The sequence below is a fragment of the Dermacentor albipictus genome, chromosome 1 (genome assembly GCF_038994185.2).
Source record: "Dermacentor albipictus isolate Rhodes 1998 colony chromosome 1, USDA_Dalb.pri_finalv2, whole genome shotgun sequence".
Lineage (NCBI taxonomy): Eukaryota > Metazoa > Arthropoda > Arachnida > Ixodida > Ixodidae > Dermacentor > Dermacentor albipictus.
The window spans coordinates 252387976-252405178 of NC_091821.1; the positions used below are offsets into that span (position 1 = coordinate 252387976).

The 17203-nt window shown below is 49.9% G+C and overlaps 1 long non-coding RNA gene across 1 annotated transcript; it reads left to right on the top strand.

The window, feature by feature from the left end:
* The first annotated feature begins 14788 nt into the window (after positions 1 to 14788).
* Positions 14789 to 17203, top strand: LOC135901109 (uncharacterized). Its single transcript, XR_010564020.1, has 2 exons — positions 14789 to 15292; positions 16992 to 17203. It is a non-coding gene; the product is annotated as an uncharacterized lncRNA (long non-coding RNA).

The window sequence follows — 17203 nt, forward strand, 5'->3', positions numbered from 1 at the left end:
CATATCGTCAGTGACGTCGTTCTCTCCGTCGCAGCCGATTGTGTGTGTTACCGCATAATTCAGAAATACTTTAATGAATCCTCTAGATTAACCCAGTGATAAACACGGGCCGCACGTTTCAGCTTCGCTGGTTAACCATCTTCACGGAGTGGAAGAGCAGATGATATTTTTTTGTGTGTGTGTGTGGCTTGTGTGTTCAAAGACTGACCTCATCTTTCTTTTCGTTGCGCTTCTTTGGCGTGGCGAGAAGCCTCGGTGGGGATGAAGATCATCCTAATCACACCCTTTGGCCAAATGTTCAGGCTTCTGAGCCTAAACTGCGCGAAACGTTAAGACGGCAGGAAAAAACACAGCTTCCGCGCTTCGCTCTATGCGTTTCTTTCTTTCGTGCAGTTTACCCTTATTACAGTATGAACCAACTTGCCCGATAAATCTTATTGCTGTAGGTGGATACCGCTTTCTCATGATATCACTAATTCGGACAAGGGAGAACGCCAGCGAGCGTGAAACACGCGCAAACTGCCCGTCCGCACGGGCTGAAGGCTGCGGCGAGGCGTCTGCAGTGGAGCCCGATGGAACGGCACTGCCATCTGGCGGCTGTTACAGAAGTGGCGACACCGGCTGTAAGCGCGCGGGCGGAGAGTTTTACAACTGAAGCTAGTCTAGTAACGTTGGGTACAACTAAATCACTAACTAAGGTTTTCAACTAATTACCTTTTGGCCCATATTGCAATTTCTAAATTCTAGCCGTGGAGTTCGCAAGGCGGATCTTCGAGATAGTAATTCCCGAATTTTGCGGAGTAATGCATCGGCGTTCCAGATACTTTCTTAACAAAACATCGTTTTAAGCATTCAAGCACAAAAGTAACTCAAACAACAATGCATATTTCTCCGCAAAGTTCTGAAATTAATCTCTCGAAACTGGTGTCATCCTAAGAATTCGTGGGGGCGAGCTCCACCACTGGAAAAGCTGGCGCCACCATCGGCGTGACGTGGCATGAGGGATCACGTGGACACAGTGGCCGCGTCGGCTGCTTCGGAAGCGCCGAAGCGAGCGGAAAACGAACGTTTAAAGTCCCACCTGCGCCGCGGTTCTGATTAAGTGGCGAGGCTTTACCGCCTTGGGTGTCTGCTTGACAACATTTCAATGTACTATATCAGGTAGTGGCTGCATTTGGAGGCGTGCAGCATGGTAGGCTACTGCGCGTTGCCACAGTGCCGGACGTACGCAACGGAGCCCGGCGTCAGCCTTATTCTCACGTAGCCGCAGCACAAGAAACTGCGTGAAGCATGGCTCGCGAAACTTAGAACCCGCAAACAGCCATCAGCTACAACTCGGGTACGCAGCAAGCACAGACGCGAGGAATATTTCTGCTACGGCGCCGGGACTGCGATGTTCGGTGAGTAGCAGAAAACGCGGACTGAGACGTTCGCCCGCGCTCCTTGCCCGGCTGATGTCACGGCGGTTTGGTCTGTGAACTTGTTGATGCTAGACATTGGCAAGTTCAGTGGAATGGAAAGGGAGTGGTAAGAAGCACATTAAATAAAGGCGTGGCATATGGTCATGTTTGTGTTATGAATTAACGCGCTGGATTACGAAAAAGAAGCAGCGCGAAATCGCCCGCTGACTGCATACAGTGCTACGCAACTTTAGAAATAATATTGAAACGTCCAAGAATTTAGAAGAAAAAGAAATATTGAATCGTCGGGATGGCACATCACAGTTGCCGTAGGCGTCGAAGTCCCTTGTTAAAACGAAATTGTCTTTGAACAGCTCTGATAACGTCCATGCAACAATGGTTGCTTGTGGACTGTCAAATGCTCATATGCTGCGGCAAAGCTCACAGCACGGTGCGAAAACGCTCTCAGTGAAGGCGAAACAATGTGCGCAGACATGCATGCAGACGCGCAGTCGGTCGCCGCGAACCCGTGCGATCGCTGCATCCAACGAGGCTTCCTTCTGTTATGCGCCATTTGATTATACAGACCGCCCACTATAAGAGCATATTTCACATAATTTGCGCTCAGCGACTGCCGACCTTTCACGCAAGAAGCCGGTTCGGGAGACTCCATCGCGGCGACCGCTCGCAGTGGCGTTCACTGTACGTATTGGGTAAAGAGATAGCGTCTGCAAACGATTCTGTGCTTTCAGTCTACCCAAGATTATTATTTCGACAGTAATAAAGTTCGCTCGTTCTAAGAGTACTTACAGAAATGTACAGGAGGGCTGCCGCGTGGTGTTTTTATTAAGCGCCGTAAGCGAAACCTATGAGGAGCGCGCCGCGTGATCCCTCATAGGGAGGCGCTTCCGACAGATGGCGACTCCGTGGAAGTAAACGTGGAAGCGCTTCCTTCAAGATGGCGACTCGGTGTGAATGTGCCCCGGCCCGCCCGTGGCAGAATACAGAAGGCCTCGAGACACGCGAAGTGCGTCATGCTCCACCTGAATCGGTTCTGCCAGACACATATGGGGCAGCGTTCTGGCTTCCTCTGAACGCTGTATACACAGGATGAGCCTTGTGTGCGCACACATTCCCGTTGTACAGGTGTGGGCGTAACACACCGCGGTGAACGTTAAGCTGAATTTATGTCATCCTTTCTTTGGACGCTGCCCAACGCCGACCATTTTCCCTCGGTCTCATTTCGTGCACCATCGCGGTGCAGCACCTGCAACGCCGCTGGCACGCTCATCACGCCAGCATTCTGAGACGCCTTCAGGGCAACACTAATCCCCGCAGTCATTTTCAACTCGAATTTCAAATTCTTATATCAGTCTGCTAGAGATGAATCACTTCAAATCACAGCGTCTCTTACTTCTTCCTTAGTGCGCAGGCTGCACAGTAAAAAAACACGCACGCCTTTTTTTTTTTTTTTTTGCTAAGAACGCGCCATGCCATGGCTTTCGAGCCACAAGAAAGCTTTGCATTTTTGCAGGTCTCACTATTCGGTAATATCACCAAAAGGGGGATTAACCAAATAAAAGTATGAGCAAACTGGCCAGATGAGTTATCTTTTCTTTATTTTTTTTAGGGGGGGGATGGCTGTACGTGAACTTCTTCCTCGCCTCCAATTAATTAACAATTTAACACACATTTATCAATGATCGAGCGTGTTTGTGGCAGCTATATCAATGTCTTCTTCTCTCGGCCGTTTAACTTGACTGGTCAAACGCACTCCACCCATTGCTGTGCCCATGAACGGTACACTTATGAATATATTCAACACGAACCCAGCACTTTTCTGCCGAGCCCCCTCCCCGAAACACTGAAGACGAATGTGGCCCATCCCGGATCACCGTGGTTGGCCACTTGAATGTTTTCCGCAGTACCAGCGTGTCACCCACAATACGAATTTTTTTGCGTAAATGTTTTCAGTAATGGCTGAGGGCGGCAGCGATAATTCGCAAGCAACATTCGTTATATCTAAATTATTACGAAAGCGGATCTGCAGAAATGTTGCTGTACGTGTGTGCATGGCGTGTGGATTCCGAGAATCTTATGGAAGGTCGTTGCTCGTCAGTCGCCGAGATTGGATCTGCGCTAAACACGCACTCGACGACGAGGAACTACGTTTGGTGCCCTGGGGATACTCTGTAAGAGTCCACCTAGTGGACTGTCCATTTCGGCCTCTGCTGATTGGATGCAGCTGTACGAGAGAGGAGGAGACGAGCGCCCGAAATGGACAGTCCACTAGGTGGAGTCTTACAGAATACTCCCCCCCCCAGCTTTGTTTCATTTCTAGGATGTCAAAACGGTCAGCCGGTATTACCACGGCTGGAGGCTTGCTTAAAGCCAGAACAGACGCAAGAAAGGGAAAGAAACGCCACCCTTAATTTTCCACACTAGCTTACCACCGTGACGATTTTATGGATTTTGATACATGTGATGATTTTGACACAGAATGTATACACTGCGATAGAAAATTTTATTACTGAGTGAGTGTAAAACTTTATTAATGTAAATAAAACAAGGCACGATGGTTGGAGACCCTATTCCAGGGCCCCACTGGCACGAGCGGCTCGCTGGGCTTGGTCCAGAAGAGCCAACTGGCTCTCCCGACCCTCGTCCGCAAGCCATGCCTCCCACTGCCTATTCCTCATTAGTGGATGTTCGTGTAATATGGGACTTTCTATGTGCGGAGGCCTCCTGGGACACTCCCATGTGATGTGTTTTAGTGTGGGTGTGTCTGTGCACCACGGGCACTCGTCAGTGAACCTCGTGGGGTGTATTCTGTGTAGGTGGCGCAGGTTGGGGTATGTATTCGTCTGAATACGACGCCAGTCCCTCTCCTGTTGGCTGTTTAAGTCGGAGTGAGGGTGTCCAAAACGTCTCCGCTCCTGCCTTTGCTGAAGGAGGATGTCACGAGAATTCGGTGGAAGGTCATCGCTAGGCCATGCCGTTGCTCGGACGTTCAAACCTCGAGCAATACGGTCTGCCCTAGCGTTTCCTGCCAGTCGCTCGTGTGCCGGACACCAGACGATAGTGTGGTGCCCCTCTAGTTGAGTGCCTAAAATTTTGATTACTGATTTGGGTGCTGTTCCTTGTAAAAACAGGCGGCAAGCCGCTTGTGAGTCGGATAATATGACAGCCGAATTGGTTTGGCGCTCGGCGTCCTGAATGGCCAAGGCGATGGCTGCAGCCTCTGCCACGCATGCCGAGGCGGTTTTGAAGGATGCCGTTGTTATGTTGTTGTTGCATGTAGAAACTATGGTGAAAGTGTCTGAGCTGGCTCGACTGGCATCCGTATAATACACCCCCGGTCCCATGCCGAAACGTTTGTGAAGGGTCTTTGCCCTTGCTCTGCGTCGTCCGGGATGGTACTTGGGGTGCATGTTTTTGGGAATTGGGGCCACCGCGATGTGCGATCGAACATTGCGGTCTATCTGTGCCGTTTCTTCTCCGCAATACTGGGGTCTCAGGGGAAAGCCTAACCTCGCCAATACTTCCCTGCCCTGAGTTGAAGAACAAAGTCGTTCTTTCTGGGCATATAACGTCGCGACGGCGTACTCGTCAAAAGTATTGTGCAGGCCCAGTCCCTCGAATCTCTCTGTGCTAGCGCATTCGGGAAGAACCAAGGGCGGCTTTGAAGGCTTTTCTTATTATTGCGTTTGCCTGTTTAATCTCTTGGTTTGTCAAGGCCTGATATAGAAGGGCGTATGTGAGTCGGCTAATTATGAATGCGTGAACCAGGCTGATGGTCTCTCCCTCAGTTAGGCTGCCTCTGCTTCTTGCCACTCTCCTTATCATTCTGGCCACGTTTCCTGTGACCGCCTTTAGTTTTTGTAGGGTGTGAGATGTTCCAGCATTCTGCTGTATCCACATCCCCAATATTCTGAGTGTCTCCACTTCACGAATTGGCGCCCCGTCGAGAGTCAGAGTGAGCGGCACCCAGTCCTTCTTTCTTGCGTATTTCGCACGCACCCGAATGAATTCCGATTTTTCGGGTGCGCATACCATGTCCGCCGCCCTCGCGTATTCCACGACTGCGTCTATGGCCTTTTGAAGGGTTTCTTGCTTGTCCCCGTAGGACCCCTGGTGAGCCCAGAACGTAATATCATCGGCATATATCGCACAACCGAGATTCGGGTGTTTATCTAGCTCCAGGGCTAGCTTTCTCATCCCTACATTGAAAAGCAGTGGAGAGAGTATAGCTCCCTGAGGGGTACCTCTGTCGGGACAGTTGAAGGTGTCGGACCTCGTGGAGCCTAATCCGATTGTGGCCGTGCGGTGGCTGAGGAACGAGCGCACGTAGTTATAAATTCGCGTTCCGCAGTTCACCGCTTCCAGTCCCTCCAGAATAGCGTGGTGGGAGATGCTGTCGAAGGCCTTTTTGATGTCCAGTGCCAGTACAAATTTATCTTCCGACCCTCTGTTGGGGTGCAGGACCTCGTGTTTTAGTAGTAGAAAAACGTCCTGCGCTGACACGTGGGGTCGGAAACCGAACATGTTGGAGGGGAACATGTTGTTTAGCTCTATGTGGTTCGAGAGCCGGACGTGCACAACCTTTTCAAAGAGTTTCCCCGCGCACGACGTTAGGGAGATGGGTCGAAGGTTGCTGATGTTACGAGGCTTACCTGGTTTTGGAATAAGAATAATTTTTGCTTCCTTCCATTCTTTTGGAAGGACACCGTCCTCTGTCCAGACCGTGTCGTTAAAGAATTTGGTCAAGCTCTTTAGCGTGTCGTCACTTAGATTGCGAATCATTGCGTTCGTGACCTGATCTACCCCTGGGGTCGTGTTTTTCTTGAAGGAGTGTGCCGCTGCGTAAACCTCTTCAAAGGTTATGGGGGCGTCCAGTTCCGGTTGGTCCTGACCTTCGTAAACGGGTTTGGTGGATAGCCCGGTCGGTACAGTTCCTACGTATATCTCTTTAATTTTGTCTATCATGTCAGCTTCCCGACCTTCAAACTCGTTTTCAAGTAGCTTGAGTGTGCGATTCGCGACTGTTTTTGTTCCTCCCGGGTCAATCATGCTTCGAAGAATGCGCCATGTTTTCTTTGTAGTCAACGTGCCCCGAAGCGAGTCACTGAACTGACGCCAATTGCTGTCGCTTAACTTTTGTGCGTATTCGTTAGCTTCCTGCGCTAGCTGAGCTATCCGTATCCGGAGTTTGCGATTAAGCTTCTGCCTTTTCCACCTTTTTGTGAGGCCTCTCCGGGCTTCCCAGAGATGTAAGAGGTGACGATCCACGGCTGGAGCCTCCGTTGTCGTTTCAATTGTTTTTGTGACCCTAGAGTGAATAACTCGGATCCGCTCGGCCCATTCTCCTACGTCTGTTATGCTGCCGATTGTTTTCTGTTTTTCCCGAAATTTGATCCAGTCGGATAGCCTTGCCTTGCCAATAGCTCTTCGAATCCTGGCTGCATTAACCGATATGCTTAAAGGGAAGCTGAAACACTTTTCGAAAAAAATGAGTTCTCTGCGGCATTCTACAGTTTTGAGTCCCCTGAACACGAATGTCTCGTTCAAAAAGGGCGGAAACAAGCGCAAGCAGCTGTTTTTTCATGAAAACGCGCACCAGCGCCTCAGGGTATCGCGCGAACGCCGCTGTTGCCCGTGATTGGTTGGAGCCGCTGTGACGTCAATGGCGGCAGTCGCCGGTCGGCGCCGCCGCATGCCGCCGTTTCAGAGCGTAGCACGCTGTTCTGTTCTGGCTTCATAGCTGAGTTGTAAGCATTATGGAACGTTCTCGCTGTCTCGGACCGCTTGTATTTTCGCCGTACATGTTCGAACCGACAGCCGATACGGAAAACGATGGCGGCAATGACGATGTTGAGTATGCCAAAAGCGAGAGCGATGTGTGCACCTTCTCGCGCGTTGGAAATCTTAGCTGTTTCGTATGCTTTCTTTTTCAAGTAGCCGCACGTTCCAATGACGGGAGAAAAAATGCGCTAAAGTGTCACTGGGAACTTGCTGCTGGAAGAATGCTGAAGCACTAACTTCTCATTAGATTGTAAACACAGGTACAATTACGCGATGTCAAGCACCTTGCCGCTGCTTGTCTAAAGTCCCGTGGTTTTCTGAGCGTTGATAGACGATCGCGAACATAAGTGCCGCGTTTCAAAGCGCGCACATGCAGTGCTGCGAGGTACAGTCATGGAAGTTGCTTGTCATACACATCCAGATCGAGATGGTCAGGGGGATTATATGTGCAATATTCAGAATATGGTTGGACGACTTTGCGATTGTGGCTCGATTAAGAATCGGTATGCGCGCTCCATGCTAGTGTTGACATAAAGATATTAGGCAGTTTTAGCACCGCCGTGTGGAAACATAACTGCAACCGTACGTCGAATGTCACTAGGCTAGCCTATACTCCATTTCATACCTCAGGTGCAACGCTATGGAAGCTACGCACGAAGTCCGGTTACCAAAATTTATTACTGCGCGCGTTTCCGTCTATGGTTCGCAGCGTGCCAGCGGCGTTTGCTCGCGCGAGCATGCACGTGAAGCTGCCGCGACGGGCTGCAATTAAAGAATGCCGAAAAGAAAATTGATTTAAAAGAACGTGTTAGCAGCCGTATAAGTACACGGATTGTTTCTATGGGTAAATTCTTTTTTTTTTTCATTCAGAACTGAGCTTATATATGAGAAGGTTTCTCAAAAATCGGGTCAAGAAACACCGAACTTTTTCTAAGTGCGAACGCAGCCTCTGCAAGAAGTATCTCAAGCCTCCACAGCGTTGCACCTGATGTATGAAACGGAGTATAGCAACGCTAGCAACAACGCGTTTCCGCATTTGTCGTAAGGCTACCCGGCTATCGCGGAAATGGTCCGAGCACAGCACAGTTGATTTCGTCGGCACGAACTTATCTCCCCTCACCGCACTGCGCTGCAAGCTTCTTGTCCTTCGGGAACCTGTGAAACACCACATCGTCTCGCTCGCGTGTGTTCGCGCAGACGAATGCTGCACAGAACGAGGGCATGTTGGGCGCCCTTGTCTTGGCTGTAGGCACTCACGCAGCACAGAAGGAAAGAACAGTTTACGAAAATCGCAAAACAAACGTGAGCGGCGGCGGCGGCAAATCTCTCGTAGCGTCGTTCAGTAAAGCGCAGGACGGAAAGAGGCATGCCAGCGCATGCCAGCACGCCGGTCCGGCAGCTCGGTCCCCGCCAGTGACGTCACTCTCGCCGGTTCTCTCCTCTGGCAACCACCTCACCCGGCGCTCCGGGAAGCGATGGGGGCGTGTCCGCGGGGGTGATTTAGAAAGCGATTTGCTCCCCTTATATTAACAAAACGAAGAAAAAAATTTCGGAACCGTAAATTATTAGGTCTGTTCTTCCCAATCCCAGCAATTCATGGAAATTGAAAACCGCTTCAGCTTCCCTTTAAGATATAGTGATCGCTTCCTAGGTTTTCACCTAGGTTCGTCCATCGCGTCTCACTTTCGTTGTTGGTGAACGTGAGGTCGGGGGAAGTGTCGTGGGACACGCTGTTCCCGATTCGCGTTGGGAGATCTGGTTGAGTTAGCTGGAAAAGTCCGTAGCGCTCTACAACGTCTGCTAACAATATGCCCTTGGGATTGTCTCTATTGTAGCCCCAGTTTGAGTGTTGTGCGTTGAAGTCGCCTAACAATATTAATTTGTCCCTACCTTGAGCGAGTCGCACCGCGGTGGCCACCACGTTTTCAAAATCCGCCTGTTTTTCTGTGGGAGAACTGTAAACGTTGACAATAATTGTTTTAGGTTTGCCCCTTTTCTGCGGCCAAATCGTGATTATATGGTGCTGAATAGGTTCCCGAAAAGAATAATTTACGCTAATCGTGACATCCTTCTTGGCAAAGGTGGCTATTTGAGGGTAGTCAGGGTGAGCATAAAGCTCGTACCCTTTGAGTTTTGGATTTTGTTTCCCTATTTCCTGAATACAGATAACGTCGGGAGGGATTGGCGCCGATTCTATGTAGTGCGTGAAATTAGCCAATTTAGTCCGTAGCGTGCAGCAATTCCATTGCCAGATTTCAATGTGTCCGGTATTTGTGTTGTTTGCCATATTATCCATGGATATTACTGTCGCTATCAGTGTGCTCTATAGCTTTCGGTGTCCTGGTAGGAGCTCCCGGACTTTGACTGACCCTCTTTCGGGGGACGGCCGCGGCTTTTGTTTGCACATCCTCTACCATTCGTTTGAGTTTGTGTAGCCCTGCAAACATTAGTTGCATGTTTTGTGCTAACTGTTCCAGCGTTAACGAATGAGCGCTGGAGGCGGTACTTTGTTGCAGTGATGTCTGCGGTGGTGATTTGGAAGTGTGGTCCGCAATTGGTGTGGGTTGCTGTGATGTGCTGTTGTTTGCCATGCGCTTAAAAGCTTCAAACTCGGCTCGTAGCTCGGCTAAACTGTTTCGAAGTATTTTGTTTTCTTCTACTATTTTCTTGTACTCTGGGTTTTGTGTGATTGGTGTAGGTGTATTCTTAGGATTGGCAGTGGGAGATGCGACTTGCGCCCAGCTCACCTGATTATTTTGTGGGGTGCTGCATGCCAGTAGGATCCCTGGTGACTTGCTTCTTGGGGCCTCTTTCTTTTTCGTCTGATCTTGCTGCTGAGGCACCTTGGGTCGGGATGCCGAACGTCTCCTCTGGCCCGGCTGCCCGGAACAAGATCGGCTCCTCGACGGCGAGCGGGTTCTGGAGCGGCTGCGACGATCCATGGCCGGAAGGAACTCCAGCTCGGAGTTCTCGTCTTCGGTGGCGAACCACCGTAGCTGGGTCTTCGTTGGTTTCTTTGGCCGTGGTCTTGATATCTGCCTGACTGGCTTTAGTCTTTTGGGATATCGGCGGTCACCCGTTGGATGATCACTCCCACAAATGGCGCATTTGGGGGTGCACGTGTGTCCATCGGCAGGTTCCCGCACCCCGCACGAGCGGCACACCTGCGCGTCGGGCTGTGGACATATGTCGGTGCGGTGTCCCACGGTGCCACAGGTACGGCAGAATTGTACCGCATTTCGGTAGGGTGTGCAGAGTTTCTCTCCCCCGAAGTAATAAACACACCTTGGCACTCGGCTGCCGTAGAAGGTGAGCAAGGCACTTTGTGAGTCGCCCATCATTCTTGCGTCGATCAACTCCAGTCCCTGCGTTCGGATACGTAGGTTCGATCGCAGCACGTCAGAAGGGGTGTGTGCTTCTATCCCGTGGATTACTCCCCGCGTCGTGTCTTCTCCTGCCGTAACGTACGCATTGACCGGGTGTTGTCGTCCGTTGATCTTCGTTGAGCTTTCGTCGCGTTCTACATTTATTTTTCTTTCACCTACGCTCTGATATGAAAAGTGCTATTTTCGTTTCAATCTTCATAAAAACACACGTAATACCGCCTGCTTGTTGTCCGATCCCCGGTAGTGGGTATGAGCGTATACGAGCCAGTGCTTGGACACGAGAATAACTACATAGAAAAACGAAGACACGGCGCTCTCTTCGTCTGCTCTGTCGCCTTGCGTGTCCCGTGTGAGAAAGAGATAACTTTTTATTGAAAAGCAGAGTGGTTAGCCCGCGTGTCCTGTTCGCGTTACACATCACGTGATGCAATATACGAACTATGGACGTCAGACTCTGGAGTTTTGCAAGACGCGTACCGCCACCTGCCGGTGCGAAGAGGCAGTAATTGAGTAGTGCGAAGCCCGACTCCCTTGCTAAGTTGCCTATGCAGTGTTAGGAATGGCCGTACGGGGTGGCAACGTGCCAGCTTTCAGCCCGCTGCACGTGTTCCAAGCCCACCAGACGGGGCGCCCTTCCGAGAACTGCGGATGACCGGCAGCCACGTGGCGCGCGGTCAGCTCAGGAATGTGGTACTCCGCCGCGCCACCCGGGACGGAGCACAGTTCTACGAAGCCCTCGGACGTCGACACCGAGAGCTATGCGGCACCACGAGCTATGCGGCACCGAGAGTTCTACGAAGCCCTCTGACGTCGGCCCCGGAGCCTTTGTGTGTGTGGGCTCGAACTTGTGTGCCTTTGTGTGCGTGGGCCATACTGCGGGGCAGCGGCAAGTTTACAATGATTGGACGAACGTTTCCGCCCACTCGGACTCCGTCCACGCCGAACGATGACGTCGAACTATGACGTCAAGCGGAGAGCTTATAAGCAGCGTTTGCCGGCTGCTAGAGCGTGCTCGTGTCGTGCTCGTCGTCGGGAGCTGAGTGCTCGTAGTCATGCTCGAAATGTAGTAGTGAGCTGTGTGCTCGTAAACTGTTTGCTGTAAGTTAGTTTTGCGGGCTCCATATGGGAGTCGCGCTAGACTGCCAATGTACCTCATGTTTTAAATGCAAATCTTGCAAATAAATCCCTGCTCGCCTAGTCCTGTCACCCCAAGTTCCTCCGATCGTCCTACAAGTAGGACCGCTCCAACTCCTACAGCAGCTAGCGACTGTGAAACAACGATTTGACTAGATTTTGGTCCATATTGCGAGTGTTTGCGCATTTAACACCCAGACAGAGAGCTATGAATTTCTACGCTAGTCGGACGCGCCACCGAACTGCCATAAAGCGCTTGCTGGCTCACTCTTCAGACTGATGGCGGAAACGACGGCAACCGCGATAGCTCCGCGCGCTACGAAGAAACGTCGCAATCGACGCTACTGTTGTGTTGTAAATTACCATGAACGTGAAGGCCTAAATAACAACGTTCACTTTTACCGATTTCCATCGCGATCGTATGAAGGGGAAATGCAAGAGCGCTGGATACGGGCCGTTCAACCTGTTGGGTAATGGAATTACTTGCATTCCCCGCTAGCGGCTCGCATGAGTAAGTGCGACAGTTTTGTTCTTCTGTAATTGTGTTGCATAGCCCTGACGGAGGACCGTGGCAACCAAGCGAAAACTCAATAATCTGCAGCCGCCACTTCGTTGGTAACAGAAAAAACAACGTTCCGAACCATCCTGCTTATGTGCCATCGATATCTCCACCTTTTAACAGACGTCCGCCTCCGCTTGACTCAACAAGTGGAACGGAAAGATTTGGCAGGTCAGCTTAACCAAACATTTTGGTTCGTTTATGAATTCAAAATCCTGTTCTAGAGCATCGTTGTATCGCGAGTTCATTTCTACTTTCGGTGTTCTGTATGTCCTGCGCCGTGTTAGGATTGGGGGCTCAACCCCAACTCTCGTAACCCGTTCTCAAGATTGGAGTCGGGCACAAATTAGAAGGTGGCTGGCCCATGCCGTCGTCCAACTTATCCACGCTGAGGACGTTGATGAAGGGAAGGACTGCTTCTCATTGAGAACGAGGAATATGGGTTTAATTACAGTATCTACATGCAGTTCATCAGTCTAGCATGACTGCGAGAGAAAGTACATCAGTCTAACATGACTGCTTGAGAAAGTGCACCGAGCAGCCGCACAACAGCGGTTTATAAACACTCGGTCCTCCCCGATACCCAGGTGACGGAAACGGCCGTCCAGTCATCGTAAACAAGTCGCCTCTCTGCGGGACGGTTTACACACACACACTTCCTCGCGCGAGGTTCAGGCTCCGGAGCCGACGTCAGACGGACTTCGTAGAACTCGGGGCTCGCGTCAGAGAAGGTGCCTTTTATTCCCCGAGCTGACCCCCGCAGCGCGGTCGGGTGCCCATTGTCTTGCGTCTTGGACGGCGCGTGGGAAGGGGCCTTCGTAGACGTTCCCACGGCATCTCCCCCGCTCATAGCAGAACAGGTCGGCGTTGGTGGGTTCGGTAACAATAGCTGGTCCGCTGATCGCGTTTAGTCACAACGGCGACGAGGCTAGAGCGTAACGGTGGCGTTCCAAGAAAGTTGACGCCCGCTGTCGCAATCGGCTGACAAAACTTGCACGTCAGCGGGCCGTTCTTAACAGCCGATACAACAAGCACGCTTCGCAATGTACTGAGCCTGCTGGACTGCGTTTTTCAAATGTGAGCAATAAAGTTGCTGTAGCACTGGATGAGTAATTGCCAAGTAACGCACGTGTACAAAGAAAAAGATATGTCGCGTTTATTTTCGTTTATTTGTGCGCGCTTGTTGGTCGAAGCGTCTGCGAAAATTTCAAATTAAGATACTTAGCGATGCTGTAGCTCCCGCGAGAAAGAAAATGGCTGTGGCTTAGCTAAGGTTAAGCCCAGGATGCGAAGCATACTAGCCTTTATTTTAGTTGTTGAACCACTGTTTAGCCTGGTGAACTGCTGTTCCTTGGCTATATTTGGTTCGGCTAGACGAAGAAACAACTCATGCGTTACCCTGCTTCGCCTTCAAGAGTGGAACGCGACAGCGTTCCCGTCGACCCGCCAGCGACTACGCGCCCCGCATTGGACGCGGTGAGCGTCGAGCAACGCAGCGTTCGGCGCGGCAACGAAATGTGCGCCTGAGCAAGCGTCGCACGCCTGAGCCTTAGAAACAGCTCGTTTCTAAGGCAACACCGCATTCACTAGAGGCGCTTTTGTACCGCTTTGAAGCATCGTACTCGTGGCTCAGTGGTAGCGTCTCCGTCCCACACTCCGGAGACCCTGGTTCGATTCCCACCGAGCCCGTCTTGCAAGAGTTGAGCCAAAGCCACTTCTCCTCTGTCGTGACGTCACGGTGTCACGTGATTTCATGGTCACCGCCGCGCCTGAGGAGCTGGGTTGAGCCCTCGTAATATGCTTCGCATAAAAGATGCAGCGCGTAGGCACTGTAGGAAGGTTACTTTCGTTATGATCGCACGCTGTTTGCTGCCTTGGAAAACGTTTTCTGTTTGCTGCCCTGGAAAATGCTATGAAGGGATTTACTCTCTGTAAATAATTGCGAGACAAAACATTACGATAAAATACATAAAAATATAGGAGATACTTAAGTCTTATGTTGAGGACATATTCAATACGAACCAATTTGAAATGCTTAGATTTTTATGCTGATATGCCTATAGACAAACCTGATGCTCTCTGTATTTGCGAGTTGCAGCACGGCGAAATAACACTTGAGACTTTATTTTATATTGTACACGTACTTCGCCCTGCTGAGTTTCCTTTCCGAAGCGTGGATGGGCGGAAGAAGCTTTCCATGTCCTTGAATTTTAGGAAACTGTGCCTCAACACAAACGAAAGAGAAGGGTCCATTGTGGCATATGCACCTTCGCTTGCGGACAGCTCTCCTTGCACTACCCAGTTCGCGCCAAGGCTGCGATGGGGGCACTGGTGACGGGTTTTTCCGCAGCGCCGCCTGGGAAGAGTCTGAAGTCTATAGCAAATCAGCATAGAGTTACTATACTGACAAATCAGTATGTGCTTAATCTTATCGGTCTAGATCTCACGATACTTGTCATATTTTCCATTCTAATTTTATTTTAGTTCCTGCTGCTAATGTCCTAGATATGTTTTAAATTGAAGACTTTACAAATGCATGCCGCTCGATTCTTAACCGATGTCCCGCAGTGGGCCTCAGTTACTAAGATTATCAGCATCATCAGCTCTGCCGGTGTCCACCGCGGCCATGTGCATAGAAAAATTTAAAGGCTGCCGATGCAGACCCAGCGAAGCCTGATCTGCATCTCTACAAAATCCGCAGTTGTATTTTCTCACGCTGGAACCCGAAGATGTCCGAAGTTCACTGTTAACTTTTCTTACAACAAATCTGCACAGTGCAAGGCATTCAGCCAGCGTACTAACCATGGCGACGATCAATTTTGACACCGACGCTGCTACAAATGCTTCTACTGCTCGCACCTGTCATCGGGCTTCAGGTCTCCACGCAAAAAGTGTATATAACGACCTCCACCTCATGGTACGCCAGCCTTGACCAGCGGCCCAACTCGTCATGATTGTTCTCACTTTGACTTTCCTGCTTTACGTCGTCCTGCCCCTCCTTAGGAAAGCCTGTAAGTTTCAGCTCTCACTGCACAGAAACAGTCTTATTTCCTGTAAAACGAGGCTAATTACCTCTATTGAAACGAGAAAGAAAGGGGATAATCGCCGCTTATGTTGCAAATTGAAATGCGTTATAGGCACTCTCGGGCGCTTCTGGAGCTCCGCTACGCATTAGGCCTATTTTCAGCATGGTGTCGCCCGCCGTCGGCGCGTTCGGCCTAGGCGTACCATGTAGTTACCTGACACAGTAGACACCCCACGGTACATTTTTCGTTCATGAGAATGGTTGCCGGCGAAAAAGGTACGTGCAGACACTGGGCGACGCAACGCCGAAAATACGTTCCGTGTGTCTGCATCAGCCATTATGCGTTCAATCCAGCGCATCAGTTAGGTTCCACTAGCTTTCTCATAGTCGCTGCAGCCATCTATGAGATGTGCCGCACATCGTATCGAACACTGCGTCGTATTATGTGCCCTCAGCTAAAGGTCCCCAAGATACACACTTCTGGGGTAAAATTGAAGACTTACGTTTTGAATTGTTCGAGTCTTGAAGCCATTTCGAGTGCTTTCGCTTTCTTGAAAGTGAAACTTCACGCTGAGCAACAGAAAGCTGATATAAGCATGGAGCCAGGGATTGCATGATCTGTAGAATACTATCGTTGCTTTTCTAAGCACTTTAGAGCTGGCTTAATTTGGTCATGATGCCCCAGTTGCAACAGTGAAATAAGGTAAAAAGAAAGCGAAAGTTAAGAGCAAGTGCAGTTGTGACTGACAGGCACAGATTTCCTCATAGTTGGGCTTCATTTCTGAATTTGAAAGTTCAAGGGACACAAAAGTGAAAAATGATTTCTTCTGCATCAGTAAGTTACAGTGCTACAACACCAAAAACACCACTCTTACAACGATAAGACGTTTGGTAAGCCAGAAAAAGCTCAAGAACGAGATATGGGTGGCGACGCCTACTTACGTTCCCGCACCTGGGGGCTGTGACGTCTTGGATTTTGATGGCATCTTCTAGGGCCTACTAATTATATATAGCGGTACAGATTGAATACATCGTGTTCTAAAGGAACCAAATATTAAACATGGCAAGTTTCGGGAACCTTTATTCAGCCAACGCGGCCCAAATGCGAAAACATACATTGGAATCCCGGACGTCACGCTGACGTACCGGCACTGGGGTTTCGGCGCGAAATTCAAATACTGATACTTAGACCTTCATTTTCTCATCTAATAATCAGACTATTTTTTTTTATATGACTGCCTGCATGGTTCTCAAACAATGCTTCATTAGTCTAAACTGATTTATAGTTTCGCTTTAGTGTCCCTTTAATAAGATGGAATCAGCAGAATATCATATTAACCTTGTACCTTTGCAGTGAAAAAGGTATGCATGTACTGCGTCCTTTCTGTATGCCGAATGGCTCACAACAGATGGAATTAAAGAACCTCATGCAAGCTGCCAACTGAAAAACAGCTCTCCTGTACTGCCATGTGTACAATTGGACAATGCACAGCTGCAAGAATTGTTAGCACAGGGCAAACACAATCCTGTTTTGCTGTTCCCTTTTCTCCGGCAACCATTATCATGAACAAAAAATGTACCGTGGTGCTCTTCACCCTTGTGTGTGCCAGCTGTAGCCCCTTTTGTTGTATTGATGCATGCTGATACATCGCATCCCTCACTTAATCATGTTCTTCTCTTTTCAGTTTCCAGGCTGTTCAGGAAAGCAAAAACATCGACTGCAAATGAAAGGCCAGCTTAATTACACACTTGGGAATTGCAGCATCTATCCCATCTACTAGCAACACTTGTAAAGACTGGATTATAACTTTGCCATATGACGACAAAGTAGAGTCAGGCTGTTCACTGCTATACATGTTTTCCATGGTCTACCAATAAAGAAAGATGTGCAAAAGCA